The sequence below is a fragment of the Cuculus canorus genome, chromosome 4, assembly GCF_017976375.1.
Source record: "Cuculus canorus isolate bCucCan1 chromosome 4, bCucCan1.pri, whole genome shotgun sequence".
Lineage (NCBI taxonomy): Eukaryota > Metazoa > Chordata > Aves > Cuculiformes > Cuculidae > Cuculus > Cuculus canorus.
Genome location: NC_071404.1, coordinates 4092570 through 4111951, shown reverse-complemented (window position 1 = coordinate 4111951; position 19382 = coordinate 4092570). Strand labels below are relative to the sequence as shown.

The 19382-nt window shown below is 47.3% G+C and overlaps 1 protein-coding gene across 3 annotated transcripts in view; it reads right to left on the bottom strand.

Annotated features, from left to right (window-relative positions):
- The window catches only part of SMOX (spermine oxidase), an 88163-nt gene that overhangs the window by 52977 nt on the left and 15804 nt on the right, over window positions 1-19382 (bottom strand). The window contains exon 1 of one of the 3 annotated variants that reach the window (XM_054065248.1): window positions 11012-11145. The exons of the other annotated variants lie outside the window; for them this stretch is intronic. The gene's annotated coding sequence lies outside the window, so the exon portion shown is untranslated. Of the gene's footprint in view, window positions 1-11011; window positions 11146-19382 lie in introns of those variants that run through there. 3 annotated transcript variants of the gene reach the window in all.

The window sequence follows — 19382 nt, the reverse complement described above, 5'->3', positions numbered from 1 at the left end:
AAGGACTTTCACCCTACACCAGAGAAGCACTATTCTGGAAGAGCTGGTGGAGATCCATAACACATCCCTGTAGAAAAGACATCACTGGAGAAAAAACATAGAATCATAAAACGGTTTGGGTTGGAAGAGACCTTTATAGGTCATCTGGTCCAACCCTCCTGCAGGAGCAGGGACATCTTTTAAGATGAGCATATGCCCTGATTTTATAGCGGGTAAAAAGACAAAACCATAATGAAACCTTACATGCCAAAATATTTCATTTCTGCTGCTGCCAGAAAAGAAAAACCATGCATCCATCATACCACAAAATCTATATATGAGTCACAAAACCACATCTGTTGGCTGAGTTCAAGGCAGGTGCCAGATGAGCATGGCAGGCAAGTTCGGGGACCTGTAGCTCAAGAAAGACATGGCCCAGGCATTCCCAAAGTCTGCTGAAAGAAAGGACAGAACAGCTCACTCTGTACAGTAACAAAAGGGCAGGAGGTCAACAATTTTCAACTGTAGGACAAGAAATCCAAGCCAGAAACTAGGAAAATCTTGGTAGTGCTAAGAACAGTGAAAGACTTTAAAGGATCACCCAGGGAGGATTGGGAAAGTCCATCACTGGAGGCTTTTAACAACTGTGTTGGATAAACATCTGCTGGGAAAGTTTAGACTGATCTGACCCACTCCTGGGGCAGAAGGTCAGATTGGACAACCTACGAAGGTCCTTTTTGGCCCTCCTGTTCTTTGCTTATAACAGAAATATGACAACAGAACACAGGAGCACACATGCTTCCCTAGCATCTCCATAACACTCTGGAGAACTGCTGCTGGATCCTGTGTGCAACAGCTGCCCATTCCCTATGGGCAATTTCTCCCTCTTGTCCCTGGAGAAGTGCTGCAGAGATAACACAATCATAGAACTGTTTGAATTGGAAGGGACCTTAAAGGCCATTCAGTTCCAACCCCCTGCCATGGGCAGGGACACCTCCCACCTGGACCAGGTTGCTTAAAGCCCCATCCAACCTGGCCTGGAACACCTCCAGGGATGGGGCAGCCACAGCTTCCCTGGGCAACCTGGGCCAGTGTCTCCCCACCCTCACCACGAAGAATTTCTTCCTTACATCTAGTTTAAATCTACCCCTCTCCCATTTGTAGCCATTCCCCCCAGTCCTGTCACTACAAGCCTCTGTAAACAAAGGCTCTCTCCAGCTTTCTTGTAGCCCCTTCAGGTACTGGAAGGTCGCTATAATGCCTCCTCAGAGCCTTCTCTTCTCCAGGCTGAACAACCCCAACTCTCTCAGCCTGTCCTCATAATGGGAGGTGCTCCAGCCATTGCATCATTTTTGTAGCCTCCTCTGGACCTCAGTCCTACAGAAGAGGAACATGAACAGGAGCTTCCCAGCACAGCCTCCCCAATGGAGCCATCCCTCACATCCCTCAGCACGGGAACGGTTGTTAACAGGAGTCCATCTGCACTTTCTCTCCCATTTTGCCTCCTTCACATCCCTCCTGGCAGTCAGAGGAGCTCTCTTTTTCTTCTCTTTAGACCTACCTTCTTTTCCTCCCTGGAATATTTTCATGTGTAAGATCTTCAGGATTGGATATCTTTGATGTTTTGGGGAAGCCCTGAGCAAAACGTCTCTGCTTCTAACAACATAAAAGCTCAGAGATTGTCTGCTCAGCATTACAGATTCCCATCTGCCCTCCAGCATTGCCTGTCCCCTGCTCAGCTGGGAGCCCAGCATGAGAAATCCCACCTGCATAAACTCTTCATGCAGAAATACCTCATTAGTGCTGACCTCTCAGTCACCCACAAGAGCTGCAACCTCTGGTGCTTCCTACAGGCTTGCCCATGGCAGCTATTTGAGTGCAGAGCAGGCTTCATGTAGCCCTCTCATCAAACCTTGGGATCCTCTCCTAATGCTCTACCGTGCAGGGAGCCCTCCACACAGTCCTGGATCCCCCCACACAGTCCTGGATCCCACTCCAAAGGAATCAGAGGGACAAAATGGGTAATGACCTAGTGTTGGATTCTAAAGCCCTTTGTCAAGTTCTCTTCAAAGTCCAAATAGAGGCACCAGATGCTATCGTATAACTGGAGCAATGATGTGAGCTCCCCATGACTATAAACAGGCTATAAAATAAAACAGACTATAAAACATAAACATTTAATTTAGTCTACTACATTACTGGAAGCACCGTGCTTCTGCAAACATGAATTAACATAGTGTTCTGTGAGATCAGACCATCCAACCAGCAGAGGATAAACTGCGAACCCCAAAGTACTAATCTCTACCTCAGGATTAGGGCTTGAGCTTCCAACCTCAGCAGCAAAGGGGGTTTAGGAGTTTTTGCTTCCTCGCAAATCCTCCCAGCTCACTCTTGGAAATACAAAGTTGATCTCTAAGCTCTCAATCGCGCCCGTCCCTGGAAGCATGCAGCGAGTGAGATGACAGAGGTGGTTCAGGGCAGAAATACCCACTTGTGTGTGCACGTGTGAGTTCGTGAGCACATCCCAGTGCATCTGAGGGCAGTTTTGCAGTTCCAGGAAACTTAGATCTAAGCTTGCACTGTCCTTGCTCTCTCCCTACTGATTGTTTAGCCTGGAGAAGAGGAGGCTGAGGGGAGACCTTATTGCTCTCTACAACTACCTGAAAGGAGGTTGTGGAGAGGAGGGAGCTGGGCTCTTCTCCCAAGTGACTGAGGACAGGACAAGAGGGAATGGCCTGAAGCTCCGCCAGGGGAGGTTCAGGTTGGATATCAGAAAAAAATTCTTCATGGAAAGAGTCATCGGGCACTGGAACAGCTGCCCAGGGAGGGGGTCGAGTCACCTTCCCTGGAGATGTTTAAGGAACGGGTGGATGAAGTGCTTAGGGACATGGTTTAAGGGAGTGTTAGGAATGGTTGGACTCAATGATCCAGTGGGTCCTTTCCAACCTGGTGATTCTATGATTCTATGGCAGCAGCAGTCACAGGACAGGGCAGGAATTGGACCTAATTGAAAAATAACCCTATAAAAATAAGTAATAATGAGCTGCAAAGTGTGTGGGCTGCCTGATCAAGATCTCTTACCCACAGTCACACCCGGACATACACCCTTTCACTGGAAGCAGTGCCTTAACTTGCTATAAATCACCAGTTACACCATGCCCTGATGGGGGTGGAGAGGGGTTATGCAAGAGAGGAAACAAGCAGCCAGAGATAGGACAGCACAGTGAAAAGATCTTAATGCAGTTTCACTGCTGAAGCCTGTGTCTTGCAAAACGATGCTCCCTCCAGCTTCCCAGACTTTCCGAAAGGGTCTGTGATTTTTAGGAGTTCAACCAAAGGATTCCCAGACAGGCTAATGATGCACGTCTTCCTGGCAGGGTCCTCTGGGATCACAACTGCGACTGCTTCCAAAAAGAGAAAATCCTGTTCGAAAAAGACTGGAGATCAAAGCAGGCAGTTACACCTACATCCTGGAACATGCATGCCCATGGGACAGGAGAACGTTAGATTCAGTTTCAGACTAAATGTCTGTCCGCCCAACGGAATTATTAGGTGAGCGTACTTGAATATGACACCTGTACAATCTCTCTGGGAGAAAAACCATTCCCCATCTGCCCTGTGAAATGAATTAAACTGAATAGAACTCTCCAAAAGGAAAAGCAACTGCTCCTTTCCTATGCAATTCCCAGCTCAGGGATAAGCCAGAACTACCTGCTTAGCTTAGCAGAAGGTATTTTCCAGATACTTTAGCTAAAAAGTAGCTTGAGGAGGTATTTCACAACGGAAATGGTCCAAACCAAAGCACTTTTTTTTCCCCCTCCCTCTCAGAGTGTGCAAACATCATCATATCCTGGCCAATATTTCAGTCATTCCAAGCATGCCAGCAACCTACACTGTTAAATGCCACTCAGCTAAATCTAGAGGACACGTTCAGGAAAAATCTGGCATTGTGCAGAACAATAAACGATGAAGAAAGGCAGAAATTATCTGCCTCCATTAAGTTCTTGACTTCGTCATTCAGGAAAACAAATATTTTCTTATTTCTTAAAAGGTAGTTCCTGCCTTTGAATTCAATAGGTACAAAAAAAAAAAAGTTATTTTAATGCAATTTTCAAGCCATTACAAAGATGCTGCAGTCCTTTAAAGCCCTATTAGATAAAAGAAATGCAAGTGACCAAAACCAAAGATACCCCACAAGCTGGTATCATCCTTATTTACACCAGTTCAGTTCTCTGGGCTCCAGCTCTCTCCCTCCATCCTCCTGTTCTCAGAAATGAGATGACCGTGGTCTCAGAGGATGATGTGGAATACGGTTCTGAAGAAGGAATGTGCAACAGCCACAGCTCTGTGTAAATCACTGTGCGAGGGCTGCAAAATCTGTTTCCTTCAGCCCCAGTGAGCTCCCAGCCGCCCTCATTTTGAGTTATTCAAGAGCACTAACAATAGCCGTCTTGTTTTACCGAGACTTGCAGAAAACCTTCAAGGATGGCTTGGTAGCAGAGAACCACCCTAAAACAGCCCAGGGATCAAACTTCAGCATGAAGAGCTGGGAGGGGCTCTGTGACCCCTTCTGCACTACATCCCTACTGATGAGCTTATCTCACTACCTCCAGGCCAACTCCGGGCCAAAACACTCCAGGAGTCCTTACAACATCGCATCCCTGGCCCAAAGGTGTCACAAAACAAAAACTCTAGTGGCCACAAAAATGCACTTAAAACCAAGGACGTGATTAAAATTCACCAAAGAAGCACTGCTTTTTACAAATCCACTGCATTTAAAGGTCTGCGGAGGAAAAGGTCGCCAATACCTACAGTGCATCTCCCAGAACAAAGGTCTGTGTCACACTGCTGTCAGGTTCCTCCTGCAAGAAGGTTGGTATAAACCCCTGCATGCTGCATTATCCACAGCCTGAATCGACAACACAGGGCAGCTGGCTGAATCATAGAATGGTTTGGGTTGGAAAGGACCTTAAAGATCACCCAATTCCAACCCCCACCACCTCTTCCATTCCGCCAGCCTGCAGTCCCTACCCCAGGGTCGCCCCAAGGCTCTGGTACCCAAAGCCTTTTTTTCCCCCACACAACGAATAAAGCACTTGCTGTATATTCTAGTGACGCTCCGGTAAATGTGAAGCACAGTGCCATAAACTCCTTAAAGAGCATATGCCCAGCACAGCCGAAGAGCAATGCCTCTGCAACACCAACTGACCATATCCTACCAAAGAAAAGACAGTTTCATGCATCAAGCAGAACCTCGAGAAGCTTGCAGTGGACTCCCAGAAGGTACAGGGGGGATCTGAACCCCACAGCCTGCCCAAAATATGTTCACAGACACAAACATAAGATCTCAAACTGTGAGACAGCACTGGTGAGACCGCACCTTGAATACTGTGTTCAGTTCTGGACCCCTCACCACAAGAAGGATGTTGAGACTCTGGAGCGTCTCCAGAGAAGAGCAACAAAGCTGGTGAGGGGGCTGGAGAACAAGTCTTACGAGGAGTGGCTGAGAGAGCTGGGGTTGTTTAGCCTGGAGAAGAGGAGGCTGAGGGGAGACCTTATTACTCTCTACAACTGCCTAAAAGGAGGTTGTGGAGAGGAGGGAGCTGGGCTCTTCTCCCAAGTGACAGAGGACAGGACAAGAGGGAATGGCCTGAAGCTCCACCAGGGGAGGTTCAGGTTGGATATCAGAAAAAAATTCTTCACAGTAAGAGTCATTGGGCACTGGCAGAGGCTGCCCAGGGAGGTGGTCGAGTCGCCTTCCCTGGAGGTGTTTAAGGAACGGGTGGATGAAGTGCTTAGGGACATGGTTTAGGGAGTGTTAGGAATGGTTGGACTCGATGATCCAATGGGTCCTTTCCAACCTTGTGATTCTGTGATTCTGTGAAACTTGGGTTCTTACAAAGCCACTCTCCAGAGCAGAGCCACACACCACGTGAAACGGCTGCATCACATCAATGTGCTCTTGAGGTGCCACCATGCACATCATGCTAACTGGAGAAGTTTATTTTCCAAGGAGTTTGCGTTCCCACCCACAGCATTTCTGGAATCTTTTCTTAAAATAAAAAGAAACCACAGAAACATTAGATTTAAAAAGAAAACCAAAGCCTTGTAACCAATTTCCACTACTATAAACTCAAGTGGTATTACCGTGCATACACCCACGTAACCTCAACACATAGCATGGAATACAGGGACACAGCAAACCAACACATCAACAAAAGCTGAGAAAAATGGGACACATCATCCAAGTGGCTGACAATTTTCACATTCCTTCAAGAGGAATACACAGATGGGTAACACACCACATTTTGTGATGTCATTTGTTAAACTGTTCACTTCTTAGGAGCCCATAACACAAGGAATTGGTTGCATTTGGGTTTTTGTGGTCATGCTTCCGACCCCTTGTCACAGACCTGCTGCGCACTTGGCGTGCAAGAGAATTTGAAGCCCAGCTCCCAGCAGCCAGGGGAGAGCACCTCGCTCACCAGCCATGGGGGGTTACTGCCCTTCTCCCACATTGCTGCGATGCTACAGATCAATTTTTGCAGCCACGCAAGAGCAGGACAGATCCTTAAGACAGATGGTTTAAATGCTCTGTTGAGAAGGAAAAGCTCCAATCCATCCTCCACCCATTTCATTTCCAAGAGGTAATCTTTATACCTCTTTAATTTACTGTTTACCACTCTGACACAACATTTTAGCTCACCAACAGAGCTAAAAAAAATCAGTTATTTAATTTCCATAGACTTGACTTCATTAACTCTTGGAGAGGACTAGTGTTTGTGGCCATGGGAAAGGATATTTCTACATTTTTCCATTTTCTGGACTGTTAATTACTGAGAGAAGGGAGACAGCACTTTGATTTGTGAAATACAACCGGCTGTATTTTAATATACAGGCACAGAGAAAATAAAGCCTATTTCTTTTTTCTATAACCCAACCATACAAAGTAAGTAAACCACATACTTCAGAAGTTGGCATCGTCTTTCTCCTAAGACCCTCATTTGGGCCAGCAAGAAATGAGTTGAGGAATCTTAGATTTCATCAGAAGGGATTACTTTTCCGTGGGATGACAGTCACAGAAAACATGAAGCGATACAACTGGGATGGAGAGGACAGGCAGCTTCACTCTTCAAGTAGCCAGCAGGAATCCACTACAGGCAGGAATATGCCTTTCAGCTTCCAAGGCAGCAATGGACAGGAGTCCACTACCCTTTGCAGATGAAAGAATGTGAAAAAAACTAAATCAGTCCACTTGGCTAAGGTGGAGATCAGTAAAAGAGCACACCCACACCTTTTACACCAAAGGGTCCTGTAGAGAGCCCATAAACCATAGGTGTCCTTCTCCTCCTGAGGAATATTTCAGAGATCCAAGGGCTGGAGCACCTCCAATCCGAAGACAGGCTGAGAGAGTTGGGCTTGTTTACCCTGGACAAGAGAAGACTCCAGGGAGACCTTATAGAAGCCTTCAAGGACTTAAAGGGGGCTACAGGAAAGCTGAGGAGGGGTTCTTTTGTCAGGGAGTGCAGGGAAAAGATGAGGAGCAATGGTTTTAAGCTGAAAGAGGGGAGATTTAGATGAGATGTTAGGAGGAAACTTTTTCCTGTGAGTGTGGGGAGGCACTGGTGGGGGTTGCCCAGAGAAGTTGTGGCTGCCCCATCCCTGGAGGTGTTCAAGGCCAGGTTGAATGGGGCTTTGAGCAGCCTGATCCAGTGGGAGATGTCTCTGCCCATGGCAGGGGTGTTGGAATTGGATGAACTTTAAGGTCCCTTCCAACCCAAACCATTCTATGATTTCACAGCACTTCCCAAACTCTACCTCAACCTCCCCAACCACACCACATCAACTTCGATTCCCCCATACCAGGAAAAGACTGTATTTCAGAGACATCACAGTCAACTTGTGACAGCACTCGGACACATTTTGGCAGAAAAGACACAAGAGAGAGAACGCCCTTCAAGTGAAAACCAGAGAGGACTCTCCAGAAGTGTTTTCAGCAACAGCAGAAATGAGGACAGGGGCTTCCAGGATACATACAGGGTGTTCGTGGCTTTCCAGCCACATGCTCCATCATTTCAAGAAAACATGGCACAAAAGGGTAAAGCCAAGCCAAAGGATTGAGGATAAGCAACCACAGCACCCAAGATCAGCTGGTGTTTTCAAGACTTAAAGAACCAGACCTCCACACCTCTTTCCACGTATAGTTTGCCCAAAATACCACCTAGATGCTCCTCTAAACCCAAAGATGCTCAGGTAAACATTTGAACAGCTATGTATTGTTTTGGATTCAGGCACTGAGTCAGACCTAAGACCACTGGGGGTTTGCCAGCTCAGTTGTCATCCAAATCTGTTTCCTAGTCTGGCTTCCCACTCCACAGCGAGAGTATAAGGGAAAGGCAGCACTGCCTTTTTTAGAGGCAAAGCCAGCTGAAACTACAGACCTTGCCGCTGAAAAACACTGTACATCTGTTCCACAGCAGTGCCATGAAAGATTAGTAAGTGCTGGGCTAACAATCTTGAAATGGAAAAGGACCTACGAAAGCAGAATGTTATCAGTAATTCAATAAAACAACATTTGTAGAAGACTGAAAACATAAAGCATTCTTGCACAACATGCAGAAAGGCTGATTTCTTGTCCTCCGCTAAACCTGTCTGGTGACTCCGGGAACGGGACTGTGTTATACAGGCTAAGGGAAAAGTGGATCAACAGGGTGAGCTGAGGACAGAGCTCCGGGCTCGACTCTATTTGTGCCGGATCATGGAGTGGATGCGCGTTAGCCGATACATATGGTTTCACTTTTACGTAAAGCTGGTGTTTACATCTACTATATCAGGGCAATTACAGCTGGATTTGAGACAACAAGCCCAGACACCACGCAAAGGATTTTTAAGGGTGATCAGAAAGCAATGACCAAGAGGAGCAAATGCATTTCAGTGGCTGAGGGTATGACATGCTAAAAAGCTTTGTTTTCAGGTCAGAATCGGGTAACTGACAACTGGCTTTGTGCATTTTGCTACCGCGCGTCCAGGACTAATTCCTCATCCACCACAGCGATTTAAAAGCCGGAGCAATTCCATGCGAGTCAATGGATTCGCCTGAAATCAGGAGACGGCTATGAAGTGTCTAAGCCCCCAGTTATGGTAACAGCTTTGTGTAAACAAGAAATACCAACAGGCAGAGGAACCGAGAGTCTTCACAGCTCGTAATTCACACTCCGCCTCACGTGTCAGGTTATGGTGACTTTCCCACTTAACCTTTATTCTTCGTGTCATCGCCTGAAATGTTAAGGTGGAGAAAGCTGAGGCGTGCGCGGACACACAGCATAGGCAGGCGAGAACCCTGACATAAACACACAGAGGGGAGAGAAAACCCTAAGCCACCCCAAAACCCCAATGCAACGGCACACATCACTAGCAGGCGATAACACTGACATCAACACAGGGAAGGCGAAAAACAACCCCAGAACACCCCAAAACCACAACACACATTGGCAGGGTGGGGGTGCTTCCTCACCTCTCCCTAAAAACAAAGGTAGGGATAAAACCCTCTGCAGCCTTCTGCTCTCTGCTGGATTTGCTCAGGGATGAGAGTCACAGGGGGATTTAAACACTCAGCCCCTGAAATGCAGCTGCTCCACTTGGTCCTTGCTTTCCTTGGGGCTGAGGGTCACAGGGGAATTTATACCCTCAGCCCCCAAAATGCAACAAGTACACTTGATCCTTGCTTTCTTTTCAGATGAGGGATGCGATGGGGAGATTTAAACCCTCAGTCCCTGAAATGCAGCTGCTACATTTGGTCCTGGCTTTCTTTGGGGCTGAGGGTCACGGAGGATTTAAACCTTCAGCCCCCAAAATGCAGCTGCTCCACTTGGTCCTTGCTTTTCTCGAGGATAAGGGTCACCGAGGGGGGATTTAAACCCTCAGCCCCTGAAAGACAGCTGCTCCACTTGGTCCTTGCCTTCTTTGGGGCTGAGGAAAGAGGGTGACAGGGGATTTATACCCTCAGCACCTGAAATGCAGCTGCTCTAGCTGGTCCTGGCTTTCACTGGGGCTGAGGGTGACGGTGAATTTGTACCCTCAGCACCTGAAATGCAACTATTCCACTTGGTCCTTGCTTTCTTTGAGGCTGAGGGGTGAGAGTGATCAGGGTGGGGGATGATTTAAACCCTCAGCCCCTGAGATGCAGCTGCTCCAGTTGGTCCTGGCTTTCTTTGGGTCTGAGGAATGAGAGTGACAGTGGAATTTATACCCACAGCATCCGAAATGCAACTACTGCACTTGGTCCTGGCTTTCTTTGGGGCTGTGGGATAAGGGTGATGGGGGGGTTATACCCTCAGCCCCTGAAATGCAGCTGCTCCCGTTGGTCCTTTCTTTCCTTTGGGCTGAGGGACGTGATGGGGGGATTTAAACCCTCAGCCCCCAATATGCTGCTCTTCCACTTAGTCCTGGATTTCTTTGGGGCTGAGGGTGACAGGGAATTCATACTCTCAGCCCCTAAAAGCAGCTGTCCCACTTGGTCCTTGATTTCCTTGGGTCTGAGGAATGAGGGTGACAGTGGAATTTATACCCACAGCACCTGAAATGCAACTACTGCACTTGGTCCTGGCTTTCTTTGAGGCTGTGGGATAAGGGTGATGGGGGGGTTATATCCTCAGCCCCCAATATGCTGCTATTCCACTTAGTCCTGGATTTCTTTGGGGCTGAGGGCTGAGGGTGACTGGAATTTATACCCTCAGCACCTGAAACGCAACTACTCCACTTGACCCTTGCTTTCTTTGGGGTTGAGGGATAAAGGCGATGGATTTAACCCTCAGCCGCCGAAATGCAGCCGCTCCACTTGGTCCTGGCTTTCCTCGGGGCTGAGGGTCACAGGGGGATTTAAACCCTCAGCCCCCAAACTGCACCCCTCGCTCCCCCCACCCCCGAGCCCGGCTGACGCTGTCTCTCGGGTGCAGGGCTCGGGCAGGTCCCTGGGGTCCCACGGCCCCCCGTGTGTGTCCCCCTGCCCGCTGATGTGTCCCCCCCGCCCTACCTCTCTCTGCGGTGGCCGGAGGGACGGGCTCTGCCCCCCGCGCTGGCGGCTCCCGGCGCTGCTGGCACTGCGAGCTCACAAACCAGCGGCAGCCTGTTTTCCAGCCCGCCCCGGCTCCGCCTCAAGGATCCCCACGCCTCCTCCTCGGCAGCAGCTTCTCCTCCTCCTCCTCCTCCCCTGTCCGCTTCCCCACCCCGCGGCGGAGCTGCTGCGCCTCGGGATCTGCAGCCCCGGAGCGGGGAAACAGTCCCGGAGAGGGGGAAAGACAACCCTGGAGGGGGGAACGCAGCCCCGAAGGGGGGAACGCAGCCCCAGAGAGAGGAACAACCGCCCCAGAGAGAGGAATCAACGGCCCCAGAGAGGGAAAACACAGCCCCGGAGAGGGGGAACGCAGCTCCGGAGAGGGGGAACGCAGCCCCGGAGAGGGGAACAACAGTCCCGGAGAGGGGGAACGCAGCCCCGGAGAGGGGAACAACAGAGAGGCACCGAGAACCACGGGCTCATAGGATTAGTGAATCAGAGAATCAGGAAATCCCAGAATCAGAGGATCCTAGATTCAGGGAATCACAGAATCCTAGAATCGAAGAATCCTAGAATCAGAGAATCCTAGGATCAAAGAAACCCAGAATCATAGACTCTCAGAATCAGAGCATCCTAGAATTAAAGAACCCTAGAATCCCAGAATCTGAGAATGAGAGAATCACACAATCCTAGAATCTCAGAGTCCTAGATTCAGAGAATCATAGAATTATAAAATCCTAGAATCATAGACTCACAGAATCTTTGAATCCTCGAATCAGAGAATCCTAGGACCAAAGAATCCCAAAATCAGAGAATCACAGAACCCTAGAATCAAAGAATCCTAGAATCTGAGTATCAGAGAATCTCAGAATCAGAGAATCCTAGAATTAAAGAACCCTAGAATCCCAGAATCTGAGAATCAGAGAATCCTAGAATCACATAATGATAGAACTATAGAATCAGACTCGCAGAATCATTGAATCCTAGAATCATAGAATCACCAGGTTGGAAAGGACCCACTGGATCATTGAGTCCAACCATTCCTACCACTCCCTTAAACCATGTCCCTAAGCACTTCATCCACCCGTTCCTTGAACACCTCCAGGGAAGGTGACTCGACCACCTCCCTGGGCAGCTGTTCCAGTGCCCAATGACTCTTTCCATGAAGAACTTTTTCTGATATCCAACCTGAACCTCCCCTGGCGGAGCTTGAGGCCATTCCCCCTTGTCCTTTCCTCAGTCACTTGGGAGAAGAGCCCAGCTCCCTCCTCTCCACAACCTCCTTTCAGGTAATTGTAGAGAGCAATAAGGTCTCCCCTTATTATCCTAGAATCGAAGAATCATAAAAGCATGTAATCACAGAATTGTAGAATCATAGAATCATCAAATCAAAGAATCTTAGAATCAAGGATTCAGAGAATTATAGAATCGTGGACTCACAGAATCCCAGTGTCCTAGAAATACAGAATCATAGAATCATGGCATGGTTTGGGTTGGAAGGCACTTTTAAAGCCCATCCAGTCCAACCCCTGTGCAGCGAGCAGGGACATCTTCAACCAGGTCAGGTTCCTCAGAGCCCCATCCAACCTGACCTGGAATGTTTCCAGGGATGTGGCAGCTACCATCTCCCTGGGCAACTTGGGCCAGTGTCTTATCACCCTCAGTGTAAAACATTTCTTCCTTATGTCCAGTCTAAATCTACCCTCACTTAGTTTAAAACCATTACTCCTTTGTCCTGTTGCAAAAGGCCTTGCCAAACTGTTTGTCAACATCTTTCCTGTAGAATCATAAAATAGTTTGAGTTGGAAAGGACTTTAAGTCCAAAGCAATTCCACAGATCATTTTCTGAAAGTCTGTTGAGGATCTCTGTCATTTTTGCTTTCAAATCTTCTACTGACAAAAAAATGGGTGTCTTTGATCACCAGTTTGATCTTTGGGAAGAGGTAGAAATTGCAGGGAGCCAGGTCTGGTGGATAGCTTAGGTTCTCGAGCACAGTGATGTTGTTTATGAGCTAAAAATTGATTTATAGACAAAGCATTGTGGTCTGGCACCTTGTCTTGATGTTAACTCACTGTTCACTCTTGCACATCAACATTTTCCTAACAGGGGTAAGAAAACATCTCTATTTGAAGACTTATCCAGTCATACTGAGTGAAGTGATCAAGCTCAGCTTTGACACACTGTGACAGGCTGGAACACATTCCATAAGCATCTCTTTTTCCCTCCCCTTCCACTCTTGATTCCTGAGCTATAGAGTCAGTCTCGGGTTTTTTTGTGTCGGACCTCATATAGTCCTAAATACCTCTGGACACAGAGCCTCCACCTTGCAGACCTTTCCCCAGGGTAGGGGAGAGCAGAAAACCTCATTACAGTGTTTCAAGGCAAGAGGTCTAAAGCAGAGGGGACAGGTTGCTGAATTTGCTGCCTTTTATTAAACCGAAGGCTACAAGTCTTGTCTCCAAACAGCCACCCCGAACATGGCACATTCCATTAAATTATAGTCTCTTTCCAATAGTTTGCAATGTGTAACACAGGGATGAGGATGCACCAGTGGAGCTGAAACATCCGGACATTCCCCCAGCCTTACCATTAAGCACTGGCTGAAATTGCTTTTGGATGTTTGGAGAAGAGGCTGCACCTTGGATGGACGTCATCGTGTCTGCAAATTGCCTTCAAGCATTTTAAGGCTTTATAATATAGACACGTTCAGCTCCCTGCCAGACATTCACACCTGCATGACTGGGATGAGGTCACTTAGCCAGCCAAAACATCTGGAGCAAACAGCAAGAATAATATAGGCTCGGGTTTCCCAGGTTCAACCAGATATTAATAACTGTGCAGACTTTTCCATTTCATATATACAGTGTTTGCAAGCACTTTTCTTCCAGATCTTGTGCTCTTATGCCTGCCCTTTGTTGCTGCCGTCACTGCTGTGATTGATCTGCTCAGAGCATCTCAAAATACCTGAATGCTGAAGCCATGGTAGACTTTGAGAACCAGTCTAAGACAATGGGCATCTCACAGGCACACATAGTGTTGAAACATGGTTTCTGAGCCTTTGAAGCTATAAGGATGGCTGTTCCCATCCAGCACACTCCAGGAGCCAACGAGTGCTGCTGGGCCAAGCTGGGTCTGATGGGATCCTAACGGAGAAGAGGCAGCAGCTCTGCCCTCAACGTTCAGCCTCAGCATGGGGTCTCCGCCGAGGCTACAGATGGAAGCAGAGCTTTGCAAATTAAAGGATCTCAGGGAAATGAGCCATATCCCTGATCTAACCATCTATATCTGGAAAGAGGAATTGGCAACGAGGTTGGTTATGTTGGCTGGAAAGAGCGGTCTTTCTCACTGGACCGGACAGAGGCTGAGATGATGAGGAAAAAGGGTCAATTTGATGGTCCAGCTTGCAGCTACCTATCTGGAGGGGGCAGAGAGGAAGCTGGGATTTCCTGCCCGTAGTCCTTGGCATCTCACAGAGCAATACCTGCCCCTGGGGATGCCTCTAATCAAGGCCATACCTTTTTGTAGACAAAGAGGAGCCACAGTGAATAAGAGACTGGTGCTCCCAGTTCCCACAGAGAAGCTGACCCTTAAGAGATACTAGTCACCCAGCAGCTGGGGAAAGCTGGTGAGCCAATTCCGACTGAATGGCACTTCTATATCCTCCATAGCAAATAAACAATCATGCTCCAGGACTGCACTAGCTCTCAGCTTGCTTGGCTGCAATTTGAAGGATTTGAAGTAAATCATGAAAGCTCCAAGTAGCTGGGGTCCCCTGGGCTCGACCCTCTTTATCCAGTTTAAATTTGGCAACAGAGCCCAGCCAGCTCAAAAGCCCTCGGCATGCTCACAAGATGTTTTGAAGATACATAGAAATGCAACTACCTGTGGGAACAGAAAGCTAAAAATGCATTGCAAGCACATGTTTGATAGCGGTGTTTGATGCATTAAGAAAGAGGAATTGACAGATATGGCTGATGTTGGTGCCATAGTCAGACAGCAGTTCTAAAGAACTCTGATGAAATCCTAAGATAAGCACTTTTTGTGCCTCTGACATTTGTTTTCTTAGCTTGTGGTCTGTGAGCAGCTGGGGTTCAAGGTAAATACAGCATCTTTCCTGGGAAAAATCCATGAGCCACAGGTTTATGAATGAAATACAAAATGAATGATGGAAGTCCAGAGAGTGTGAATCACAAGCTGGGAAGAAAGCCCTCCTTTGTGCAATACACCTGAGAAGACTGCCAAGAGCTACAAGTCAGAGGCATAATCGGCATGAAGAAAGAAAAGGATATTATTACCTGAAAGGTCACTGGGGTTTTTTTGCACCACAGCAGGATCTCCCAGGGATGGACAGAAATAAATCAGGTCTCCTGTTCTTCGACACACACACATTCAAATGGGGAAGGCATTCCAGCAAACTAATCAGAAGAGCTCACGGTGGGCACGAGGAGGGTGGCAGGGTGCCTGGACATGACATTAAGTTGCACTTTTGGGTTTGGGGCTGTTGGAAATCTTGTCAAGGGGATGGAATGATGTGGGTTGGGTTTTTTTCCCAAGCAAAATAGTGATTTATAGCCATTAAGCGATTGCCCTCTAGATTCCTATTGACCAACATAATGCCCCATTCCTAGAACTGTCAGGCGAGATGAGGATCAAGCCTGGCACGAAACTTTTTTTTTTCAGGAAAATAATGATCCCGTTGCCTGGAACAGAGAGCAGGAGTGGAGATGAAAAACAGCCAGCGTTCCATACTCCGCCATGCTCCAAAACACCACATTCCTGATGTTCAGTATAAAAAGGCTTTACTTTGTGCTGTTCTCACACAGTGTTTTTCATCCTCAGATTTAAGAAATGTTGGTAAAAGAGCTGTCATCCACTAGAAGACAGCAATCCTTCAATGTGAAGCCATCTGAGACAAGCCACAGGCCGTGTTATGCTTTACAGATTGCCCACTCTTGCTTAGATTCAGAGTTGGCATTAGGAGCACGTCTGCAGTCAAAAGGCCTCATTGTACATCAGAAGTTTAGCATGTGCTCTAATCTTTGGAGGATCCGCTCGCACACCAACATCTAGCGGAACCCTTGTCAAGTTAAAATGGAACTCAAAAGCAAACACGAAATATGAAGCTTAGAACAGCGGTTCTCCAGTTTTCTAACCCAAGAATCATTCTTGTCAGGGCACCTGGGCTCTGATTTTGGCTCCTGCTCTGGGCTGGGTAAAGCGCAGCAGCACAGCCACTGTGTTCCCCCAAGAAGCACATTAGGTACAGCTTGGAAATGCCTGTGCTAAATAATCACATTCCAACAGCTCCAAAGAGCTCAGCTGACTTTTCCTCCACACTGTTTGTATATTAGAGAGAGACTGATCCATTTTACCTGCAAAGCAGACAAAGCAAGCTTACTGTGAGGCCTCAGATGTAATGCTTTATTATCTTTCCACCCGTACGTAATACGGATTTTCCATGATTCATTCACCCACTTGAGGAACACTTGAACAGCCAAACGAAAACATACATTCCCAGGAGAAAAACCAAAACCACGTCCGGTGCAGGAGAGAAAAACATTAGAATATAAACACAAAATCCCACTAGAAGTTTTATCTGAAGCAAGACTACTGATCATAAACATTACGCGGAAGGGCAAAGATCAAATGGCATCACTGCTTGTGAATGTTTTTCCCCTTTTCCTCACAGTCCCCTGGCAATAAGTCAATAAAAGGTTTTACCGAGACTACAAAGGGAATGTGAAAACCCTGCAGCCTCCCTTTGAAAGTATATTCGGATACAGGCAGTTTCAAAAGTCTCTTCAGAGAGTCTGCCCTTTGCTAAAAAAGTCTTGTGACCTTCCAGTCATTCTCGTGTAGCTGCAGTAATTCATACGAATGAGTAACGATGACGTTTGCTATTCAGTCATCATTTGTCTAAGTGACAGGGAGATCTATCATAAATATTTCTGTGTGATGATAAACAATCTAGACACAGAAGAAACCATCCATTTCACCTTTTTTTGTCAGTAACAAAACAAGCCCAGGTGAGGAGAATTCATTCATTTCCTTTTGCAGGTGTTTTCTTTCTTATTGCCTTCCAGGAAGGTGATTTGCAGAGTGATTCCAGTAGTGCGTTCAGTTCGGGAGTCCTCAGCACAGGAAGGACATGGATCTGTTGGAGCGAATCCAGAGGAGGCCACAAAGATGATCCCGGGGCTGGAACAACTCCCGTATGAGGACACGCTGAGAAAGTAGGGTTGTTCAGGCTGGAGAAGAGAAGGCTCTGGGGAGACCTTAGAGCAGCTTCCAGTACTGAAAGAAGCTACAGAAAAGCTGGAGAGGGACTCTTGATCAGGGAGTGCAGGAGTAGGACTAAAGGGAATGGTTTTAAGCTGAAAGAGGGGAGATTCAGATGAGAACTTAGGAAGAAACTTTTTATTTTGAGGGCAGTGAGACACAAGTTGCCCAGGGAACTTGTGGCTGCCCCATCCCTGGAGATGTTCAAGGACAGGTTGGATAAGGCTTTGAGCAACATGATCCAGTGGGAGGTGTCCCTGCCTATGGCAGGTGGGTTGGAACTGGGTGAGCTTTGAGGTCTCTTCCAACCCAAACCATTCTATGATTCTATGATGATACAGTTCAAACAACAATTTCTTATAATATCCTGAGAGCTACAGGCTTTAACACTTTCTTGCACGGATTCCTGGAAGAGTGTTGCTGCTGAGAAAATATCTGATCTCAACAATAGGGAAAAAAAACTCTATCTGTGGTAGATCCGTTGCAATCCTTAATAAATTGTAGTGAGCATGCACCCTGAATGCTTGAAACATGTCACTATTTCTGGCTTGTGTCTACCAAGCTTTGAGTCTTAGATACTTATTCTTACTCTGATCATCTCTCTGCTAAATTGAAAAGTCCTTCACGATTCCATTTCTGTGAGTTCTAGTAGCTAAAGCACCCTTTTAGTTTCATTTGGCTTAGGAAAATTGGAAATACTTTCCCTGAAGCACAAGCAGAAAGCAGGTGAGAAGATGGCACTGTCTCATAAGCACACTCATCCCCGCACAAACACACCTCTGCGTGCTGTCCTGCAGCGGAGTATCTCCCAGTGCCTTGGGGTGTGCAACATCTGGCTCATTTAGGAAGGAGCTTGGACAGCTGGAGCCTTACATGGGCTGCACAAGTGCTGCAAGACTCTCTAGGATGTATAGTGGCAACAACCGGAATTGGTAGAGCCAAGGTCATCTGTCCATGGTGGAGAGAGAGCAGTAGGTGAATCCTTCCCTGACCTTCGGTCCCCACCATCATCAGGTGAACAAGGCTATTAGTGCATAGATCCTGGCCTGGGCATTTCGTGCTTTTATTACACCCTTTTTCCCCCTTGCTTCTTGCTACGCCTCTCAAGGAATCCTGGAGAAAGTTACCTTTGGGAGATGTCAGGAAACACAGCAGTAACCCACCACAAAGCAGATGCTTTTGAAAAAAAGGTGAAGAAAATAAAGAGGCAGAAACGTGGAACAGCAGAACAACAGTCCCAGGTGAGAATGAAGATCTGCCAAGGCCAGTATGCTGCCTCTGCAAGTGGAAGAACAAGACTCACCCCTCTCAGCTCCCAGTTATTTTCTGCTCAGGGACTTCATTAGATGGTGGACATGGTTTCTCTGTATTTAGTAGATTTCTCTGGTTTTTTTTTTTCAAGAGCTTGCCTGCTAAATATTGATGGCCCTGCAGCAAGGAATTCCACTAAGGAACCATATCAATGACACATCCTTTCATTTGCTTAGGGCTTGTTATCTTCATTTGATGCCCCCACGTTCTTATATTGTAAGAGACAGTGAACAGTTGATTTCTCTGCGAGTCTCTCACTATTTCGTATACTTCTAGCATATCCTTCTTACGTCCCAGGGAAGTCCTAGCTCACCAAGTATGCCACCGTATAAAAGCAGTTGTGGACCTTTACTCCACTTTGTTGCCAATTCAGCACAGGGTGCATGAAACCGCAATCACTCAAAGTATTCTGAACACAAAGAATGCAGGAAATGAAGATTTGGCAGGTACAAAGGAGCGGAGATGAATGTGGAAATCTGGGAGGAGTCTTTGCCGATGACAGCAGAGCAGCTCCTGCCTTATCTCACAGCAGGTAATAGAGGAAAGTGCAAGCAATGCCAGCTGCACCGAGAACAGTGGAAAAATGCAAACTAGTCCTACACGTCTCATTTTCGATCTCTAGTTCTGGCCAGGTGACAGCAGTACTTCCAGCCAATAGATCTCTCTTCCAGCTAATATCTCACTGGCTTGGCTGTTTCCTTTACAGGCTGGTGAACAACTCTGAGAGTCCCCCCTGCTCCCACCACTGATTCCATCTCG